At 37.1% G+C, this 9613-nt stretch overlaps 2 non-coding genes across 2 annotated transcripts; both read left to right on the plus strand.

Moving 5' to 3' along the window:
• Positions 1 to 8733: 8733 nt before the first annotated feature.
• Positions 8734 to 8807, plus strand: trnai-aau (transfer RNA isoleucine (anticodon AAU)). The gene has a single exon. It is a non-coding gene; the product is annotated as a tRNA-Ile (tRNA).
• A 376-nt stretch (positions 8808 to 9183) lies between these two features.
• Positions 9184 to 9256, plus strand: trnar-ucg (transfer RNA arginine (anticodon UCG)). Its single transcript has one exon. It is a non-coding gene; the product is annotated as a tRNA-Arg (tRNA).
• The last annotated feature ends 357 nt before the right edge of the window (positions 9257 to 9613 follow it).

Raw genomic sequence — 9613 nt, forward strand, 5'->3', positions numbered from 1 at the left:
CCTCTCACTGGTGAGGTGAATGAGGGGACCCGGTTCCTCCAGCTTCCTACACATGTCCCTCAAGAAAGCCAGCGTTGACTTTAGCAGGACATATACAGCTGAGTGAGCTGAGCTCTATGCTTGGTGGCTAACATCCCCAGGTAATTTGCTAACGCTACAGAGAGAGAGAGAGCTCCTTTCTGGCAGGGGGACAGTATTGCCGAAGTGTGGTGCATACTCGAGTCAAGTTAAATTTTATTCTTATAATGTTAGCCCAAAATCACAAAATATAATTTGTCTCTGGGTGCTTTACTCTCCACTTTTGGCTAGATGGTCAAAAGTGATAAAGAGTTACGACAGTGCACTTGTGAAGATGACATATGACACTTTTAGCCACAACTTAATTTTTTTTAACATGGAATACAATATTAAATTATTTGTCAAACAATATTTGGCAAACATTAGGGTTAATCAACATTTTTAGCGAATAAGTTAGAGAAATAGAAAATAAAAATGCCAATATGGAGTGGGGCTTTAAACCAGCAGGAAAACATTCAGAGGTTTGAAGCATTCTTGATTTGTTTTCCTTCCGTGATATCAGACGGTCGCAGATCATTATTCTTCAATCAAATGTATAATGCATAAAAGCATCTCAAAGGGAAACTTCGCCAAATACCCCACACAGTTTTGCATATTATGATGTGGTTTAAGAGTTGACGGTGAATTCCTCCACAGAGTGAGGTGAACCTGAGAGCATCTCTGGTGTCAGTCAGAGTGCCTGAAAAATAATCCCCACAGCCTCAGAGGAGGATAAGCTGTAGAGAAATACTGCTTTTAGGTTTGTTTTTGTGAGAGCGTAAAGTATTATATCAAAAAAGTACATCCTGACTGGGGACTTTGGAGGGAAGTAGCTGAGAAAGAGGAAAAGGCAGATAATATTTAGATGTATTAACAGTTAAATTCCCTTGTGTATGCTTCCTAATGCTAACAGTTTGTATATTTAATAATCCACAATGGACCTGAGCCAGTAGTGCAGATTTGGTGTCACTGAACCCTTCTGCGCTCCCACATCTTACAGTAAAGGTGGGATTGCAGCCAGGAATTACATTTCACGCTTGAACAATTAAGGTTTTGCTTCAACATTTAATGACTCTGTCACTTTTGAGAGTGAAAATAATCAATTTCTGTCACAGAAAGCTTCAGTTAGATTGGCCTGTCTCAGCTCTGAATGTTCTTACAAGTTTATATAATTGCAAAATTCCTCAACTTCGAGATCACAGAAAGTAGTTTTCTGATATTCCTATACAGTTTTAGGATGAAGAATTATGAATGAGAACAGAAACAACAGTAAAATTCCAGCACATTACAGTCTTGTTCAAGGGATAGTTCAGATTTTTTTGAAGTGGGGTTGTATGAGGCATTCATCCATAGTCAGTGTATTACCTACAGCCAATGGTGGTCTGTATTTTTAATGTTTACCAATGAAAAACTGTTGTTATATAAGTCAAATATTGCTCTCTAGTGCTCAACCAAACTCCACTGGTGAAATCAGTCATTTAACCTTGCAGAACACAGCAGCTGGTGGGCTACCCCTGACTAAATCAGTTATTTGTTTGTGTTATTATGTGACTTCCATGTTTTCAAGGAACAGTTTGGATTCACCAAAGTCACACAATAACACAAACAAAACTAATAGTTTTAGTGAGCAAGTCCTGTGATCTGCAAGGTAGAATTAATCATTTCAGCAATGGAGTTTGGTTGATTTGGAGAGACCGATCTTTGACTTTCCTGTCAGAAAATGTTGTCTGACGGAAAGGTTAAGTGGTGAAAATATTCTTCATTTATATACTGGCCATTATATCATCGACATCTGTCTTATATTGGCATCTGCCCCAAAAATTCAGTATCATAAAGTCTCTAAATGTTACATAACTGTCTCAAACAGAACCTAAACATTTACAACTAAAATGCAGTTGCAGCTGTATTTTTCATTTATATATGCCTGGATTTAATCCTTGAACAAAGTTAATTTATTTAATGAGTTGAATTAAAAGTCAGTTAATTTGAAAATGTAGACTTTGAAAGAAAGATGAGTCATGGTGATTTTTCATTTAGTCTTATAAATAGTATCTGTTTTTGTTTATTAATTGTCCGCTGCAGTGTGAACTTCAACATAAACATGCAGATTTTGGACATATGCTATGAGAGAAGGTGTGTTTTTTTCTTCTGAGGACAGTTTCCTCCTGTTTTGAATTAGAATAGTAAAATGTGATGTATTTCTAATTAAAATTTGAACTACCGCACCTTTAAGTCAGTTTTCTAGTTGTATTTTCACTCAGCTCCTGCCTGTTCATGGGTCTGTGAGTATCACAGATGGGTCAGATGTGTCGCTGCTTCTTATCACAAGACAGTGCTGCATCATTTTTCTTTTCTCTGGACTATAAAATAAAACGAAACTTAACATTTATCAGAATCCTGCTCCTCCTTCCCCTCAGGAAATAAAGAATCTATGTTTGTTTGATGGAGAAAGAGAAATGGACTCTGGGGTTTTTAAGGACATTGTAGTCACATCCTCTAGACAATAAACATGCTGCAACTTTTAAAACCTCTCAGACGATCCTTTATCAACTCATCTGCAGCCATAACACACTCCTCACAGTGAGATCCTGTTATTTATCCCTCCAGATTACTGTGAAAAATACCCACAGCTCCAAATCTGGAGCTCATATATCTTCAGCTGCATAGATATGGATGAGGCAGAGTATTAATACATGTCTCAAGACCCAGAAATAGTTTCATCCCAAATCTATAAATCTAATGAGCCTTTGCGGAAGGCGTTTTTGGGGGGGCGGTCACTTAGGATCTCACTACAGTATCTATTTATATCAGGGTTGTCTAAATGCATTACAAAGGAGGACAAATTGTCATACTTTAGGACTCAAACAAAGTCAGATATAAATTCATTGCACTCAGACAGTTTTATTTTCAGTGAAACATCGATAGTCTTCAGTTCAAATGGCAGTGCAGACAAATGTAAGGTTCTCAGGTGTGAACTTTCATAAGTAACACGACAAGCAGTCAGAAATCTTTAAAAAGACAAACCAAGGGTGAATATTTAATTTCACTGCAAGGGGGCAAACAAGAAACAGAAACCTTCTCAAGAACAGTTCCTGAACCAAAAGTGCAGGCCCTTCTTACTACTGTATACTGGGTAATTGATAATGGTCGTACCAGCACATTCGCATGTTAATGTTATATTATGTTAAATAATTATATGAATAGTAATAATAAAATAGCAGGGTCCCTTAACTAGTTCTATAGCCTTTTTGGTTATTTTGTGTTCAAGCAGCAATACGAAGAATGACCAGTAGGTGGCAACAGCTGTTTTATAATTACAGTGATGTAGAGATGCAACAATTAATTGGTTATCAAATTCATCGCCAATCATTTTGATCATCTATTAATCCATTTGAGTCATTTTTTGATGAAAAAAGTCAAAATTCTCTGATTTCAGCTTCTTAAATATGAGTATTTTCTGGTTTCTTTTTTCTTCTCTGATAGTAAACTTAACATATTTGAGTTGTGGATGAAATAAGACAGACTAATCTATTAATCTATTAATTGAAAAAAATCAACAGATCAATCGATGTTGAAAATAATCGTTAGTTGTAGCCTGAGTGTGATGTCATCTAACAGTCTCCATCAAGAAGATAGTTTCAGTATGAATTTATCTTTTGATTTTCCCGATACACTCATGAAGTCACTGGTCTAATCTCAGTAGCTTCACAAGATCATAAAGCTCAAATCATGTACAGTTCCAGAAACTTACACTTTTATTTTAACATAGTGCCTTTCAAAATTTTCTTTTGCATGAATTATTCTTCATTTATTTTCACACTTATAAACAAAATCACATCATGACAGAAATTTTGCATAAAGTGAGAAATAAAGAATATATTTAGGACCTGATTACGTAAGCAAACTAATCTAACCATCAACAAAACAACATGTTTTGGTGTGAAAAAACAGCATTTTTAATTTAACCAAGTGTCCTGCATCATAAATACACGCCTGTCATTTCTAACAAACCAAACTACAAACTACAAGCCAAACTACCTGAAATTCAGTCAAAAATTCAGCGACTTATGATGCTTTTAATAAAGGACAGACCTCCTGACTCCATGGGCATAGATACATTAGATATAATAAGAGATGCACATTTTATTCTACTTTTTCTTTTTAGTTGCAGGGGTCAAAAGGGTCATCGATGTAGCGAAATGGAGCTACAGGATGCTGCTGCCACCTTGAGTCAAAAGAGAAATTGCAACATGAACTGTGATTTAAAGTATAAGTTTAATTTATTTATCTTTCTACATAACAGGGTTGTGTAATGATGTATTATTTAGTAATTATTATTACTTTGGTTTGACAGTGTTGGTGGGCCATAAATAATGCTTCATATAATAATGTAGCTTACACAATTCATCTGTTTATTGTTTCTAAAAGTGAGACAGGTTGTTATAATTTATGGACGCACAACATTGTGGTGTCTATATTTCTACCAGCACCTAGAAGTGAATAGATTTTGCATTTAATCCTGACCTTCTATTGTCTAAAACCTGACCTCTCCATCCTGTCAAACGGTCACAACATTAATTACAGCCCACTTTACTTTGTCTTACAAGTCCTGCGGGCTGCGCCGTACATCCTAATGAATTGAATATTATTAATTAGCCGCACACAGTCGAGGTCAGTGTGTCTCTCTAAGTTTAAGTTCAGAGAGTGGCACTTCATTAGAGTTACATAAGACGCCAGGAGAGAGGAGTTCTTTAAGACCTGGGCAGTTCAGTTTTACTTTAGAAAAAAAAAGTAAAAGAAAACAAAACAGTGCTTCAAAAATTGAGTAAATTCATTGAAGTGAAAGTGAATAATGTTTTGTAATTTAATATTTTCCACCCAAATAATGACAAATTATTTTCACAACTCACTGTAAAAACAAAATAAATAAATAAATGAAGTTTTTGGAGGGTTCTAAAATTCAAAGATTCAAATTAATATAAAGAAGAAAAGTAGATTATCTCAACAAAAGATTATAGTTTGTGAAAACTTTGTTTAGTTTATATCAAATCTTTAGAGTTTGACTCAAAAATCTTGTTAAGAGAGCTGCCTTGAAATTGAGTTTTCTGTTGTTGTTTTTTCAGTGTATCATTAAAATGTCTTTTTTAAAGTTTTCTCTGTCTGCTCATTTGCAGTAAGTTGCACCACGTGACTTTTTAAGGATCTGAGAGGCCAAAACATAAAAGAATATATATTATTTGAATGTATTGAAAGTGTATTCAAACTAAACAGGTTTAATAAAGTGATAAATGTCATGAATAAAAGGAAATAAGGACAGATAAATATGAATGTCATTTCACTGACTGCATGTTTTTGGAGAGGATGAAAGAGAAAGTACCTCCCAAACACTTCATATATCAAGTATTTCTCTGACTAAATACAGGATTGATGCTGTTATTTATTACAAGAAAGATCAGCTGCACCATCTAAACTTCCTTTACTTCCAAGTCTCAGCTTCTCTAATCAACTGCATCACCAACTAGGCCTTTTTTCTCTGCTTGCTTTTAAAGGCAGAGAATAAACCCTCTCCATGTTTCCTCTGTGCTCTCAGTTCTTTATCAACTCTCATGAATTATCGCTCCGGGACTCTCGTCTGCCTGACATTGGTACACAATTTAGGTTTATTCTGCCCCAAGCCAACACTGCAGACACACAGTCCAGCCTTCTTCTGCAGCATGAGTGTTCTGAGTTCACAAAGTACTGATGTTGGTCTTTAAAATCACCACTAATGTGGTGTAAAAGGTGGGCAGGGAACACACTCAACTTGTAAATGACTTGCTCCTCAAACTGACCACAGATTAGTTTCCCCTCAGGCTGATGAATAATAAACAGACACGACTCAAACTGTACATTAAAGATTAAAGACACACAGCAGAGAGGCTACAGGCACACTGTCAGTTATTAACTAAAACAAAATGTACTATACCCAGATAGCAAAACTGGGTTCCTAAAACATTCTGGGAACGTTTGCTGCTGGTTCAGAGAACCTTGAATGTTCCTGCAGTGTTCCCTGGATGTTTACATTTTTGTGCACAAAAACATTTGCATAACATTCTTTAAAAGTTGAGGTTTACCTAAAACTCTACCAGCAGGGAACTTCAAGGGAACGTTACAAAAATTACCTCCCAAAAACGTTACTGTATATGGTTACTGTAATGTTCTGGGAAGGTTTGTAGAAGGTTCACGAGAGGTGACTTGAACATTCCCCCCTAACATTGCTTGGATGTTAAAATGGGTTTTTCTGACCTAAAAGTAACATTGAAGTTATGTTTCCAGAATGTTCTCCTTTGCCAAAAAAGTATCTTCATTGGTTTATTAAAACGTTTTGGGAACTTTAACTTGCACAAAACATTTGCACAACATTCTTAGAACATTGTGGGTTATCTTAACGTCTGCTGGCAGGGAACTTCAGGGGAACGTCACAAAAATTACCCCCCAAAAAGCATTACTTCATATGGTTATTAGAACGATTTGGGAATGGTACATTGCACAAAAACATCTACATAATCTTCTGATGACATTTTTGAATGGTTCTCAAGTCGAAACCTGCATGGAACTTTCTGAGAATGTTATAGGAATGTTGATTGATTGTGAGTGTTACCATGACATTCTCTTAGTTCATTGCGAAGCCACAAAAATAAGAAATAGTTTCTCCTCCTGAACGATCCATCTCAGTCATCAGAGTTTTGGCAAATATGTTGTTCTGTTAATTCTTTGTTATTCAGTGTTCTTATTTAGTTGAATCCATTGCAGTGTCATTGATTTATGATGCACAGAAAGGGGAGAACAGGATGCCTTTATGGAGATTTTGCACAATGTCTGCAGATTACCTGAAGGCCGTCTGTGTCTTCACCCGTAAACAGTGACCTTCAGCAAAATAGGAAACGTCAAGAGGCAAAAGTGTATGCAGAGTACTTCCACTCTTATCACCGTCCACAGCCAGTCAGGATTAGGCCTCTTTTCAAGGTAAATTAATTCTGGACTTTATAACAGATTAAATTCAAAACCATAACAATTCCTCTTGCCAAGGGACCTATATTTAGCTATGCTGACCCTACTGGGGTGCTTTTTCGGCCCTCGACAATTTGTTGATTTGGACTTATCAAAACTGTAACATGTCACGCAAGGCAGCAAAACAAGAGGATGGACCCAAAATGCAGACTAGGCAGAGCAGGTGCAGCTCAAATGATTTAGCAAACTAAAATTCAACAATACAAAGTTAACTCAAAGGCGTGCAGAGAGTAGGAAGTCAAAAGGCAAAAATGTCCCATGACAAACAAATCCAAAAAACACAGGGCAGAAATCCAGAGTGTGGGGAAAACAATGGGGATAAAACTAAGACGCTTGGTAAGAAAACCTTGAGATTAATGTTACTTTCTCATTAAATGATTTTTTGTATAACTATTTCATACTAATTGAAACTACCTTTTCAACTGAATACAACTGAAATAAAAACACAATTATATTTAAAAGAAATATACTGCATGTATTTCTGAAGGATTCCATGTTGCAGCCCAAAAAGTACGAGCTTGTTCAACAGTTTTCTCAAAAGATGGCTTGGCGTCGGTGAAGGGAAAACAAAGTGAAGGGGCAGCACTGCAGCAAATCCCAGAAAATACATGCAGAGTGTTTTTGACAGTTGCCACTTCAAACTGCACTGAGCAGATCAAACAGCAGAGAGGATCCAGTCAATTTTCAAAACAGAATGTCCTGGACAGACTCATGATCATAAAAACAGACAGAAATGAACTGTTTTAACTTTGTAGCCTTCTTATTCATGAGAGAAGCACCAAAGAAACGAAATCTGAGCAAGTCAACATCATCCTGCAGGTAAAATGCCCCGTAGACGTCCCACGCCCAGTGGAATCAACAGGTACTCATCTCGACCAAACGTTTCGCTTGCCTAACATCACGAATACACAGCAGTGAACTGATTTTGCATTGTCTGCAAAATGCAACCACAAAAAAGCAGCAAGACGCTCAAAAACTCTGCTACCTTCTCCAAAGGTCAGTTGATCTTAGGATTCTTGGTGGCAGAATGTTTGCTGCAAAGTTGAGCATCATGCAAACAACTGTTTTTGTGGTGGTGTTGATACAAAGTCTGTGATAATAATGTTTATTTTAGTCCATTACTCACATGCTGAGTTAGTGTCCAGTACTTCAGTGGATTCCTCTGCAAAGGAACCAACATAGACGGTGGTCACAAGTGACCTGGTTACAGGGCTTGTTTCGGTCAGCAGGCCACCAGGCCAACACAGGTGTCACTAAATATTAGTGACTTCAGTTCTTCATACAATTAGTAAAGATCTGCATTGAAGTTGCTGAGAGGGAATAACTTAAAAGCTCTGTGTGGTCCAAAGGACAAGGTGTCTAGTTTTGAGCCAGACGGAGAAATCATCAATACATGTTTAACAGTACCATATGCACAATGCAAACAAGAGGGAGACAGTGGTGATGTTCTGAAGAGTACATTTCAGGGTGTTGATACAGAGTAAATAAAGGCTGCTTTGCTCTTCAAATTATGGGGATCAATTCCACTAAGGCTCACACGCAAAGCGAGCATTCGACCAATGAAGTAAAGCTTTTGCTCTGTCCTTCATTGATTCTAGACAAAATGGAAAACTTATTACAAAAAGGGGCCGGTTAGCTCAGCTGGTTAGAGCGTGGTGCTAATAACGCCAAGGTCATGGGTTCAATCCCCATACTGGCCAAAAACAGTAAAAACTTTAGTCAAACAAATCAGCTACATTTACAGGCACACAGTGCTCTTATTCTGAAAGAGACAATATTCCTACCATGTTGTTTACATGGTTAATGAAAATGAATATTCCTGTTTACATGCAGCTGTGCAGACTGATTTTGGATGCTATTTTCCATCACAAATAGTATTTTTTCAAAGTTGTCCATTGATGACGGACTTATTTGACCGTGCAAACACAGCCTCCCTCTTTCAGTCATTTAACCACCTTATTGAAGAGCAGTGTTGCAGTGTTGCCAAACTTGCACTAAACAAAAAATATGTTGTTATCAAATGTTTAAAATAATGTTTAAAAGTATGTGTAACTCTGTGAAACAATGATTTTGTGTGACCACGTGGCCTAATGGACAAGGCGTCTGACTTCGGATCAGAAGATTGAGGGTTCGAGTCCCTTCGTGGTTGAAAGTTCAAGCCTTAAGGGAAACTAATAAAAGCGTGCTTGACATAATGCAAACAACAACAATACAACTGTTTAAGTCCTCAGGAGTTTGACATCAATTTAAGAAAGGGTTGTTTCACTCGCCACAGTGAACAAATACTATGTGAGAACACTGAACTACTTCACTGCTGAGTCTCATCCCCAGGACATCAAATACCATCGTTTTTGGTTGGTAAAGCATCCGAGCACAGCGAAAAGAAGAATGAGATTGTGGGTTTGCCTCCCCTCATGGTTGAAAGCTCCAGTTAGATTTGAGGGAACATCGAGGAAGCATGTTTTTGTTTCTTTCCATGACTCATTCTTGGACTGATTTTGTTGAA

This window comes from Lutjanus erythropterus, chromosome 24, assembly GCF_056507025.1.
Source record: "Lutjanus erythropterus isolate fLutEry1 chromosome 24, fLutEry1.hap2, whole genome shotgun sequence".
NCBI classification, from domain to species: domain Eukaryota; kingdom Metazoa; phylum Chordata; class Actinopteri; order Lutjaniformes; family Lutjanidae; genus Lutjanus; species Lutjanus erythropterus.